Here is a 13,517-nt window from a genome sequence, read left to right on the forward strand (position 1 = left end):
TCTGCTTAGCCTCCAGCGCAGCCCTCCCAGCGGCGGCTCCGGCACCCGCCGCCCCTCGGCACCGGGCAGCAGGAAGCGGCGCTCGGCCGGCTCCCAGCGCCCCCCCTTCCTCCCCGCCCAGCGCAGAGCGGGCGCCGGCGGCACGGGCCGTCGCGGGAGCAGCAAGCGCTGGCGTCGGATGCCTGCGCTACGCCATCCCGGTGCTGCCGCGGCCTGGACTCCGCGGGGAGCACGGGCGATCGGCGGGCAGCGGCGGCCGCTCCTTTGTGTCCCAGGTCGGTGCCGGGGAACGGCGAGGGGGTGCAGGGTGGTCGGGCAGAGCGGCGGGACCGTGTCCGTCCCCTCCCGGAGGGCTGGGGCAGGCGGGCAACCCTCCGTGGCCGGCCTGTCTCCGGGGCCGCGGGCATGGCGGGCGGGGGACTTGTTTGTGTCGGTCTGACCCCCCGCTCCCCGGCAGGAAAACTCGGGGAGCCTTTCCGCAGCCCCACCGGCTGGGCGGCGAGGTGGGGCGAGGTCTCGGCCGCCGCCGCCGCGGGCTGGGGACTCTTTCCGAGCCCCTGGTCGGGGGTCGCTCGCGGTCCCCGGGAGCGGCTCGTGGCCGGAGAAGTTTCTGCCCAGGCACCGTTTGGCCGCCGCTGTTGATTGTTTATCGCTCCGAGGCGGCGCCGAAAATAGGTCAGAAATAATGTCCCGCTCGTCCCCGCCGCGAAGTGTCCGAGGGCCGGCCGTGGTACTAGGACCTCCTGGAGGCAATGGTGCTTTCCCCCTCCTTCCTTTCCTGAGACATACGGGACCCTCACAGGGTTTGAAACAGAGCCGAGGGGGCGTTAATTTTTTTACTTATTTATTTATTTATTTTAAATGTCGGTTTCTGCGTGCGGTGTGGAAAGTTGCTGGCCGAGCGTTAGGAATGACTCCCAGCTATTTCCTGGTGCGCGGAGGGCGGCACTGGCGGCTCCCGCCTCCCGGTGCGAGCGGGAACAGCCCGTGCCCCTCGGAGCGGAGCAGGGCAGGGCTGGGCGGCGGGGCCCTGCCTCCCGCGGATGCTCCTCACCCCGCTGCCCACCCTGGCATCGCGGCAGCGCTCAGTTAACCTCCGGGCGCGCTCGGCTGGATTTGCATGATCAGTAAGCGCTCTAGTGGAAGTAATGTTCGTTTCTTGTATTATTTCAAGCAAAAATTCCAACAGAACCAATTTGAAAGCTTTATTTGATAATTATGCATTGCAATTATACTGCTTGGAAGAGAAGTTGCGTAGTGCAACACATTTTTCAAAATTGTAATTGGGGGATTTACAATCATGTTGATACTATACCCAAGGAGATATTTGTGCTGATGTGTTTAAACCCACTTCCCCTTTCTCCTGGTTGCAGAGAATTTTGCTGACTGAAACATAAATAAGCTACTGTTTGAGATCTTACATTTTATCAAGTAGAGTGGACATAAATGCCTATTTTGTTTTACTGGGTTTTGATTTATTTTTTTTTAAGTAGTTCTTTCAACTTTCTTAATGTCTTATAAATAGGCAAAGCCTGAGGTAAATTCCACACGCTCCACCTTTTGGTTTGCTTGCCTGATAGCCAGTAGCAGATGCTGCAGAATCTGTATTACTCTGGAAGGGAAGGCATTACATTTTCATCCATTAAATAACTCCACCTTAGCAGTTTGACTGTGAAGATAAAATTGCTTGGCCCTTGCTGAGGGATAAATAGCACAGCCCAAACCCAGTTCAATAAATCTCTGGTTTGCTGGAACATTATGGCATTTTTACAATGAAAGAATTCTGGATTTGTGGAGGAACAAATTAGGTACTGCAGCATAGTTTTTATTATTCTGTTCAACAATTCATTGCCCATTAGAACTGAATTGTTTTGTAGGAAGTGGACAATAATCTGGGCTCTGGCTGTATCTTTGCCAGTACTTTAAATAAGTGAAGGACAGAGTTGTGATCTTGTTCTGTTTCTTCCATATGACTGTACGTAGTAGTAGTGACAGTCTGAGTACCTGCATTTGGTGTGTCAGAGCACAGCTGTAAATCTTAGTCTGAGTTTTCCTTGGGTGGGCCAAATGTTTTCTTCTTCCCTCTGTAAGTGGCATAAGTAGATTCTTAAGCTTTCCTTTGGCAATTGATAAAAGTCAGAGAATACAAATTTGAACTCATTCTTTGGAGTGTTTTAAATATCCCTTGTGTGAAATACAATCCTACACTACTGTTGAGAGTTGACTGATATGTGAAAATACTGGTTTTGGACTTAAATTAGCCCTTTATTAGTAAAACTGATTTGTTACCTTCAATTCAAATTATGGTAAATTTGACTGGACTGTATAAGGTTTGGCATGAATAGTAATCAGTAATAGTAAAGTGCACACAGCAACCAAATTCTGTCTTCAAAACTGTGATTTTGAAAATGTGCCAGACAAACCAACACAGTTGTTGATTCAATTTGATTCCATTGCGATAGAATTTACTTCTGTTTTGAGCTAAGTAAAACCTCAAAAATAACACATTGGGCTCTGTTCAGATTTCAGAAGAGCTAAGCCCTTGCATCTCTTCTGAAGCCCCAGTGATGATGTGACGCTGTTACCTGACACTGCAGTATTGTGGTTTTAGCATTTCCCTTGGCAGCCCATGGGGTTCAAAGCTCAGTTCCACGACTGTCTCTGGTGCTTTTTTCTCACAAATATAGAATTAGTGAATTCAGTTCCTAAGCAGGGGGAGATGTGAAAACTAAGATCCGTTGCTCACTCCAGCATTCCTTGTTGACTTTGCTAGTCAGTTATCTGCTGAGAAAGACGCTGACAAGTTCTAGTGGACTTGGTTGTGGTTTTGAGATATGATGAGCACTCTTTGACAGGATGTTTCTATCAGTATCTCATTCTCACCAGGTTACAATCTGGCGTTTTGGTGCTCTCTTGCTGGAAGTGATTAGAATGGGATATGAATGCCGCAGCCATCTGTCTGCCTGGGGAGGTGCACAGGAAAGCAAATCCTGGCAGAGGAATGAGGCAGATTACTTTGAGTGGCAAGGTTTTGAACAACTGCAGGTAAAGGTAGGGGAGCCCTTCATGAGCTCTGACTCTTGTGCTGTTTTTTCCTTGAAGAGAGCCTGGTTGGCTGCACCAGCCTAGGAGGCAAGTACCCAAATGTTTATTAATGCAATGCTGAGAGTACTGGTGCCTGTGTCTCTCTGGGACTGGTTGCTGTCCCGAATAAATTTGAAAGTTAACTCAGTACCAAAGATGGACCTCAGTGTGAGAATCAACAGTCAAGGGTTCTTGTTACTGTTGACCTTGTTTCAGTGTTTGAAGTTGTTATTGTGATGAAGACTAATGTTACTCATCCTTGCTTGGTAACTGTTTCATCTTGTACTTTGTGTTTTCGGTCTTGAAGTCTTTTTGTTCTTTTTCATCTCCCAGTCCCTACACACTATAGGACAGTCTTGGCAGAATATACTCTCTTGTTAGCCAGGGTGGAAGAGTTGCAGTTTTATTGTGTGGGTTTTCTCCTTCCCCTTTTTCTCTGTATGGAAAAATACAGTCTCACTAGTGCTTTGTTTTCATGGCAGGAAAGATGAGTAGCACCTGTGTGTTGACCAGCCTTTGTCCCTGATGGATGTTTGTTTTGACAGCCTGTTGTTGTACGTCAGTTACCTCTGACAGGCTGTTGCTCAGAAAACCCGTAGCCTAAATGTACTACTGTGTCAAGTACCAGAACATAAATTTATTTTGGTTAACTAAGAGCATAGCTCAGAGTTTCTTGAATTATTAATTATTTAATTTTGCATTCAGTATTCCTCCTAATGAACAAGCATGGAAGGTGTCATTTTTCTTTTTTGTTAATGAAAAGTTCGTTTATTTTACAATCTTCAAAACTTTTATAAGTTCCTATATCCTGGTGGTACAGTTCAGTGGTTACAGTGGTAGTGCTGGGTTGCCATTTGGACTTGGTGATCTTTAAAGATCTCTTCGAACTTGGATGATTGTATTCTATGGTTCTAGAAGTCACAATCCTGCTGCTTTAAAACAGGAATGAGAGATTGGTGAAATCCACTCAAAAGTCACATTTTTGGTCCCTTTGAGCTTGTTACAATTGTACAATGCTTCTGAAAAAATACTAGTTCTCTGTTTTTCTGCCACAGCTAGGCAAAGCAGTAAAGTATGTCCTTACATTCTGTTAATATTAGTGTGCCATGTGTTTTCTCCTTGGCAAGACACGTGATTTTATGTTTGCTACACATCTGATGATTTTGGCCTTCTCTAGCATTTTGCTAAGCACCTTTTGAACACATTAATTTGTTGGATACGTGTCATTAAGTATTGTGTGTAGAAAAATAAGTTAACTGTTGAAGTAGGAACATAATTAAATATTTATACTTTCGTTTATAGCAAAAGCAGTTGGTATTTAGTGATGTGGTGTTGCTGATATTCGTAAAAGTCTGTTGTACAAACCGTCTTCCTCGAAGAACAATGTGTGGAACCTTTGTGGTAACAAGAGTATACAACAAAGAGTATACAAGAAAAAAATCTGAAAGGGAGGAAATAAGTTTGCCATAGTTTTGGGTCAGGAAGAAGTCAGGTGAGCAAATTGTGTTTACTTCTAGCAGGAAATTTGTGACAGCATTGTTCTTGGAAAGAACAGACAGAGAAGTAAGAAACAGAATCAAATCTCACAGAGCTCAACTTACAAGTGGAACAAAAGTTGAAAATGCTAATGCAAATTGAACTTGCATCAATTCCTTTTTTTGTTAGATAGTTTCAGTGCTTTTTTTGTAATGGATTTTCTGTAGAGGTTTTGAAATTGGGAACATTTTTGATGCGAAGAATTTTGAACTTTATATTGTGCAAGCAATTTTGTTGGAAACAAGATTAAAAGTTTCACTTACCAGTATTTCTTACCAGAACTAAATAAAACATGTCTGCATTTCTGAATTACAAGTCTTGTATCAGAAAGAAAGGATAGCATACGTATTTAGCTTTCTAGTGAAAAGTTACATTCTAGTGAAAAGTTACAAATTTGTTAGCTCTAAAACTATAGAATTACACATATATATTCATACATATGTGTGCATATGGTTTGCTGAATCTTGTTTTTGAAATAAATCACAAACCCATACACACCATACCCCCAAATTGAGAAGAAATCTATAGCATTCAACAGTTAATTTTGCAGGAGGATTTACACTTGACCTCTGACATTTTGAAATAACAAACTGACTTGTTCTCCAGATGCAAGTCTGCTTACTATAATCACAACCTGTTCACGTGCTGTGACCTCAGGAATTAATCCATGTTACTGAAAATGCCGTAGCTCACTCATTACCTGTTGCATAAAGGATGTTGAGAGATAATGCTTTCTAGCTATAAAATAAACTGAATTCCTTTTATGCTTTAGATTATTTTTCTAAAGTTAATAAGAAAGGTTTCCCTTTCAATTTTCATATTAGAATGGCCTGCAGTACATTTTCTGTCTTCTTTCCATTGAAATTTACAAGGAAAATGTTGTAGTATTTGTGCTTCTGTAGAAGAAGCTGTACTTTCTCCCCAGGCTGTCAATTCTGTTATCGCTTGATTATTTCTCTGCATAATGATTGTGTATTTCCATGTAAAAAATCAGTCTAAACAATGTAATTAATGCTCCTGAGTTTTAGTAGTAGAGGTAGTAGTAGTTGCATATAAGCTTTTAAACTTAATTATACTTGCTTTTCTGTCTATTTATATGTGGCCCTTCTAGCTTTCTATAAATGCATATATATGTTTTTAAAAGATTTTCTGGGTAAATTCTGAGATTATAGCTATCAGATGATTCTAGAGCTGATGTTTTCTGGCACCTTTGACCTTCAGTCCCTCACTGTGGTGAAAAAATTCCAGATTAAAACATGCCAAGGTATTGAAGATATTTGAAGTACTGAAACAAGAAACCGTAGATAGTAGAAGACATGTTTTACTGCTTTGCATGTAAAACAGCTTAGAGGAAAAAAGCTTTTAATGAGTGAGGTCAATACTAGATCTGAACGTGGAAGTCAGGACCTAGATCTCCACATTTGTCGCCATTCTTTCATGCTGGGCTTCTTTTTCTTATGAAGGCCCTTGTTGCTGGGGCAGAAGCTCTGAGCCATAGGGTTGCCTGTTATTCATTTTATTTTGCACGTCCTTAAGAGACAACCTGTGCATTGTTTATCTGTGAAATTGGTTTGAGTGCCAGCTAATGCTACTAATGTTTGAGCTGAATTTGAGTCTGTGACTCGAAGCTCTAACAGATGTTACCTGCCTTTTGATGGAAATGTGTAAAAGCTGATGAAGTTTAGCTAGAATGATGAATTTTCATCGCCAGTCACTTTGCTCTTCTCAGGTGGGAAAGGAAGGAACAATAACCTTTTGAAAACCAGCTAGTCATGCTATCAGCAGGGTAGGGAAAGCCTCTGATGATTTTGTTTCTAGTTGTTGGGCCTTTTTTTCCCCAGAATGTTTGTGCTGTATTTAAGCGGTGGTACTTGTTCTAGTTGTAGCAAATTTGAAAGCAGCATGTGAGGGATTTAATGATTACAAAACGTTAGTACAAGAATTTCTAACTAAACATGACAAGTAAATTGTAGGAGAAAAGGAGTGAACAAAAACTGTTCCATACAAAACACTGTCAAAAATTGTTTAAGTAGCATTGGTGATGGTTCAAGCTAATTCAGAAAACAGTTTTCTGATTTGTTTTGATGTAACCCTGCAAGTCTACCCATTGAAGTTGCTAAAGGTGATAATTAGATTTGTTTTGTTTCCAATGTGCTATTTTGGAAACAGAGTCTTGCCATTTTAGGTTTGTGTCAGTGTTTTTAGCAGCTTATAACACGTCAGCATTGTTCTGTTAGTGAAATGCCATGTGGGGAGCCGAGGTAAGAGGAGCATGAAGCCTTCAAGCTGCAACATAAACAAAAGCAGATCTTGAAACTGAATTTGTTAATGCAGCTCTGCTTGCCTGTTTCATAGGGACTCTTCAGTGAGATACTGTGGCAGTGCGGTGGGGCAGGAGCAGTGCCGGCGCTGAGGGAGGGGTGCAGCCTGTGGAGCTCGGATGGAGCAGGCTGTGCTGACTCGGGCAGCCCTGTCGCTCTCTTCCTCCGTGACAGGGAGCAGAAGAGCCCTTCTTAAGCAAAGATGGTGCCTGTCTCCTGACACCAGATGTGTTGGTTGGTCTCTCTGCAGGCAGAGCATGTTTTTGGACCATTTGGGACAAAACTGCTGGAAGCTGCTCAGCTTTCCATCCTTCCGTGCCTCCTTCTGGAAGGAGATGGCCTGGGGTGCCAAGGAGGGTTCCTGGGTGAGATGTTGCCTCCCTGGGAAACCCGGCCTGTGAGTAGAGAGCAGAACTGCCCTGTGGGGCAGGGGGAGGTTACACTGAGCTGCTGCTTGGGCTCTGGGCTGGTGTCCATCCATGGAGGAAGTGGGGCAGGGGTAGGGCATTACTGTCCAGCTTTGGGGGTGAATCAAAGAAAGGAATGGAGGGTAAAAATGCCACCTCAGGAATGGCTGTGAGAAGGGGCGGTTTCTTTCACCCTGCTACTGAGACCTCTTTGCTTTGCTGTGCCAAGGCTGTGGCTCATGGAGGCTGAGGGACAACTGGCCAGGGAAGCGCTGTGCTGCTGCGTGCTTCCCTTCCCGTGCTCCATGGCACTGCTATTTGTGGAGCTGTGCTTTGAAACCGGATAAGGAAGTGATCTGATCAAGCCCTGCAAAAATAGATTATTCTAAAATGGTAACTAATTAATTTTAAAATGCTGTCCCACAAGCACTGTGTTGGCAGTGTTGAGGGGGCGATTGTATTGATGCTATGAAGATGTGAATGAGCACCTGAGGCAGAAACTTCTGAAGCTGTTTCTAGTGTAGGAGACTCAGTGCAGTTTCCTGGACAAAGTTGGCTTAAATTCTTGCTGTGCCCTCATTCACTTCTTCAGGGTTAGATGTTAATATAGCCATACTCTGAGGTAGATCAGTGCAGCTGTTTGTGGAATCCTGCTGTATTTAAATGAGTGAAATGTTGCTGTTTAAATTAAAAATGAAAAAAGCTAACCGACTGCCCCCCCCCATAACCACCAATATCTTACAGAGTAACCTCCAAAATATCTGTAAAGGTTTGGTTTGATGCTCTGGGGCTTTTTGCCTCCCACAACTGCTAGCACAATTGCAGAGATGGCTGTTTGTGGCGTGGGTGCAAGCAAGTCTGCAAGGGTAGCAAAAGGATTTAATTTAAAGACTTTCTTTGCTAGTGATACATAATGTGCTGTTTTCTCAGGGTGCTTACTGGCATCCAGTCTTCTTATAGTGTGCATGCTAAGGTCTGCTCAGTTTGTTCAAGCTACCATCACAGCTGTCCACCAGTGCTGATCAGTGTTATCTTTACTTGACACTTGTTTCTTTAAAGACTTTTTTGCCTGAGCATTTCTCAATAAAAAAGCACACACTTCTTTACTAAACAATATGCAGTACTCTGCATATTGTTTAGTCCCTTCTCTTCTAAACAGTGAAAAAAAGTAGAAAGTGATTAAATTTTATTGCAGTTTTTTTCTTGGGAGTGGGAAATGTGGGTTGGTTGGTTTTATTTGTTTGTGGGGGTTTTTGTTTGATTTTTCTTGTTTTTGTTTGTTTGCTTGGATGGTTTGTTTGTTTGTTTGTTTTCTGTTAGGTCAGATCTGTTTTGCTCCAGGCTTCAGTGGCAGAAAAAAAGAGTGTGGAACATTAAGGACAGAGCATTAAAATCTTGTGCTTGGCTGGTTTGGGTAATAACTAAGTGAATTTATTAGTTTAGATATATTTCAGCTTGGTGCTCTTAGATTTGGAAGTGCACAATGCAAGCTGCTGGAGGTGCCACCTGAGGTGGCAGAGAAAAGGATTTCTTCCCTATCTGGTCAGAATGAAGATAAGTGAGCATCAAGAGAGCTTAAAGCCTTGGGCCAAATTGACATGTAGGTGTTTGTTTGCTACAATATGTTTTTGAAAAGCTTTGATGCACGTTCTGAAATACTTTTTATGACCTCATTAGGTCACGGCTTGCAGTGGCAGTCTGCTAAATTGTCCTTCAACTTTGCACTTGTATCATTCAACTAGAACTAAATTGCACTTTGTACTAGAATAATATGGATTTGACTGTAAAATTAGTGCATATTTTGTGTAGCAGAAAGGTTACAGACAGGGTCTTAGAAGAGGGGTCAATTGAAGAGAGGGTCTGACACTCTTCATTGTCAGAAAATCATTAACAAAGGAAGAACTAAACAAGAATATATGACTTTTTTCAGGTAGGTATTGAATAAAAACTATGGGCAGATGTTATGAGATGTTAAAAACAGTGTTTTATATTTCCAGTTTGTGGGTTTGGTTTTTTTGCACTGAAGATCAAAGAGTTAAACTTTTAACCTAAATTTATGTGTTCTAATGCTTACCTCATTTTGTTTGTTGAAATGGTAGGAAACTGGAAACCAAACCCCAGGGAAATCAGCAATGGTGTGGCCAGCAGGACCAGGGCAGTGATTGTCCCTCTGTACTCAGCACTGCTGAGGCTGCATCTGGAATCCTGTGTCCATTTGTGGGCCCCTCACTACAAGACAAACATTGAGGGGCTGGAGCGAGTCCAGAGGAGGGCAGCAGCCATGGAGCAAAAGTCCTGTGGGGAGCTGGGGGGGTTTATCCTGGAGAAAAGGAGGCTCAGGGAAGACCTTATCACTGTCTACAACTACCTGGAAGGAGGGTGTAGCAAGAAGTGTGGAGTTGGCACTTGAGGACATGGTCTTGTGGTGGAGATAGCAGTGTTTGGTTAAAGGTTGAACTTGATGATTTTAGAAGTCTTCTCCAATTTTAATGATTCTGTGAAAAAAGTGAAGTCAAGGATTATGTTTTCAAAGATGCAGTAGACATTCCCAAATCAGCTGCCTTTATGTTGGGTTATTAACATTAGGTGTTGAAAATAAAATAATTTTGATACAGTACTCCTGTGTATTTCTGAAAGAAATTATATTTGTAAGAGTGCTCTGTCAGAGTCAGTGTTTTTCTTTGTTGGCTGATCCAGCCTTATCACCACCAATGCTATTACTGTAGGAACTACCAAGGAAGTGGTTTTGTGACCACTGATCCTGGATCAGATTTACTATCAGATTATCCCCTAATGTAGCTTCGATCAGGCAGCCAAGCTATCACATTTCTTAAGTTAATAAGAGTATGCAATATATCATTTGTGCTAACTTAATGCCTACTGTGGGAGGAAATACAGTAACTATTTGGCATAAAGCCTTCCAATACAAAATCAACCTGTCAGATCTAAACTGTATTTACTGTCTTGTCAAAGAATGACCTCAGAGCAGGTATTGGAACAATGACTCAACTCTGTAAATTGTGCTGTTTTATTTACAGAGGACAATAATACAGAATTATTACCTATTAAAAATAATTTATTGATCATATGGCATTAGATGTATTTTTCATTTCTCTTGAAACAAAGGGTTTATTTTTTTGAAAACAAGTTGTGGTGGGAGAGAAGTTGCAGCTTTCTTTTGGAGATTTTTGATTCATAAAATATGGCAGAGTAATGACATTAACAGTCATTGGAGACATTTTAATGCCAAATTCATCCATCCATGTGAAAGCTATTTTTTATTTAATGACATTGTTGGGACATGGAATTCAAAGAGAGAGCTTTCTTCCTTTGTGTAAGTAGTAAAATGAAGTATGTTTTAAGTACACTTAGATAGACCCTTAAGGTTTTATGAAGAACCTATTCCACTGGATGGAATCAAATTATTTTAGTAAGCTTCCCTCTCCTACTTTATTAATTCTTATCTGATACATCCTTCATAAATTCAGAAGTATGGTGAATGTATTAAGCTATGCAATTTGGATTTTTTAAAGCCAAAATACTACAGCCTGCAATTTATTGGGGTTTTTTTCCATTTACTGTAAAATTCTTACATGCTTTTTATGTAAACTTCCAAAAGACTTTGGTTGATTGTTTAGTATAAGCACTTCATTTTGGTTTTTCCTCTATAGTGCTCCTCTGAATAGGTTAGGAAAAGATAGATTGTGAGTTCATTAATGGAAAATGATAAGCAAAGCAAGTAATAAATTTCCAGACGTATTTCTACATTTGCAGGTGTATTTCTACATAACTACATTACTGCTGCTGTAGTCAGAGGTATTTATTTTCATCGCTGTTGTTGAGGTAGCTCAGCTTTACTGCTGATTTTCATGGTCCACTCTCCATGGTTCTTGGCATGAGTATGTGGAAGTTCATTTTTCTCACTCAGCCAATGTGTGGGATCAAAGTGGGACAAGGTGGCTGGCATAATGTAGTAGCACATATACTGAACTGCTACTGGTTATCATCAAAATGCTCCATTTTAGTTGTTTCCGACTCAAAAGCAGTCACATTTGTGCAAGTTATTTCATAGCCCTTTCATAATTTTGAAAATGTGGGTTTTATTTTTATGGGAGGTCTTTGTAAAAGGCAAATAAAGCATTCAGTTTGGTTTGTTCATGTTCTGTTTCCATTTTTCAGTGCAAATTACTGTTGAAACCATTGCTCAATTCATTTTAATGAGAAAGAGGAGAAGGCATCTCAGAGATGATGCAGTTTTTCTTTAGCATAAATGGTTGGCTGAAGTGAGAAGAAGTTAGTGTCCATACTGGGAGGAAAAATACTGACATGTGTAAGCATGGGGTCTGTTTTGCAGCAGGGGTTTTTGTGGTGGAGGGAGAACACATCAATAAGAAAGAGAGCTTTTAACTGTGCTCCCACAGAACTTTTCCTCTTAAAGTTTTTAATGAGGAAGCTTAGAAATAACATGTCATTTGTCAAACAGACAAAGACCAATGCTAGGATAGAAGGGAATAAGCCTAATAAGTGTTCAAGATGAATTATTGTATCACATGTATGATCTATTAATAGGGGAGAAGAAAAGAAATAAATGCAACATCTTAATGACTTCTGTGCTCAGTGGGAATAATCAAGTTGTCAGCTCAAAGTAGTGACTATGTTGTTTTTATCAGTGTGCTGCATAAAGGATGAGATATTGGTGCTAAATTTAAAGCAAAAAGTATGAAAACTTGAATTTTAATGCCTGATTAAGTTGGCTGTTTATCATCTAGCACATTAAAATGTCATCGGTACCTTGCATTAGCTTTGTTAGAATCAAACCTTATGGTTGGCTGGGAAGTAGTGTAGTCTTAGAGAACTGGGTGTGAAGAAAATTGTAATAGTTGAGTTTTGCCTTGAGCCCATGAAAATCAGGTCATTGTTTAACTATATGTGTAGTTATTTACTTCACATAATTATGATAGCTGTGAAGGTTTAAAAAAAAAGGTAATTAGGAAATGCTGATGTAAAACAGTCAGTTCTGATGTATTTTTCTAGTGGTGGTGATGTTGTCTTTTTAAAATTGGGATAATGAATTGAATAAGGTATTCTCAATATTTCTGCATAAGGGTTTTGTTTGTTTATTTGCTTGTTTTACGACATAATGATTATGCAATCTAAAACTCAACTACCATTTCTTTTCTACACCCTCACCTTTTGAATTATGGAGGAGCAGGGTTTATTTCTAGTGCTGGGAAGCTCTAGTCTCAACCAGAACACTGTGATATTGAGTGCTGCACAGCTCTGAAAGGATTTCAAAGGACACAGGAGTTATGCTTGCAGTAGTCCAGGCTCTCTGCAGGGAATGCAGAGAGAAAGGTGAAATGATCAAAATAACAGACTGGTTCTTTGCAGCACCATGCTGAACTAATCTATGCAGTGAATTATGCTTTTTCAGCCTCACAGTAATTAAAATAAAAGGATATTAGCTTGGAAGAGTTTTAGATGTATGGGTAGATGGGACATATTTCTAATTGAATGCAGAAAAATTTGGCACATCTTCTGTATAGTCTTGCCAAAGTCTATGAGAACTCAGAGAAATTGAAATGAAAAACAGTGTCCAGGTTTGCAGTCAGATTGTGCTAGTGTGCACACTCAGAAAGTGGGCATTAGGAATAGCCTTGTTGGTCAGGTCAAGAACTTGGTTTTCACCACATTAAGTTTCAGCTGAAGGCAGTGTCCAAGAAACAGCTAAAATTGGAATTGAAGGCAGTTCTCAGGTGGGGGGGACAAACCTGTGAGTCATCAGCACAGAGATAGATGGTGGCTGAGTTTGTGTTGGCAGGTGCTGCATCTCTGAGCATACAGGAAAAGAGGACTGGTAAAAAAGCTCAGGAATGGTGGTGTACAAGGCTCCTACAGCAACTTTGAAGAAAAATACTACTTGAATGTTAAATGAACACCTAGAAACAGACTGGAACAAAATGGATGCTTTGTTCTATTTTAATTAGTAGGTTCTTTAGTTTTACTTTTGATTTCCACTGAATATAAAATACTAAATCCAAGGCTAGAAAAAATTCAGTTCTTCAGAATTTTGCATTTTTTTCTCGTTCTATCTTTCAAAAAGAAGAACTCAGTCCTCTTTAAAAGAGAACTGGTATGACACAGGTTGTAATGCATTGTTAAATAAATG

The 13,517-nt window shown here is 41.1% G+C and overlaps 1 protein-coding gene across 2 annotated transcripts in view; it reads left to right on the plus strand.

Moving 5' to 3' along the window:
* Window positions 1–216: 216 nt before the first annotated feature.
* The window catches only part of FAM135A (family with sequence similarity 135 member A), an 80,172-nt gene continuing 66,871 nt past the window's right edge, over window positions 217–13,517 (plus strand). For both annotated transcript variants that reach the window (XM_064707339.1, XM_064707340.1), the window contains exon 1: window positions 217–275. The gene's annotated coding sequence lies outside the window, so the exon portion shown is untranslated. The remainder of the gene's footprint in view (window positions 276–13,517) is intronic.

Source organism: Zonotrichia leucophrys, chromosome 3, assembly GCF_028769735.1.
Source record: "Zonotrichia leucophrys gambelii isolate GWCS_2022_RI chromosome 3, RI_Zleu_2.0, whole genome shotgun sequence".
Taxonomy (NCBI): Eukaryota; Metazoa; Chordata; class Aves; order Passeriformes; family Passerellidae; genus Zonotrichia; species Zonotrichia leucophrys.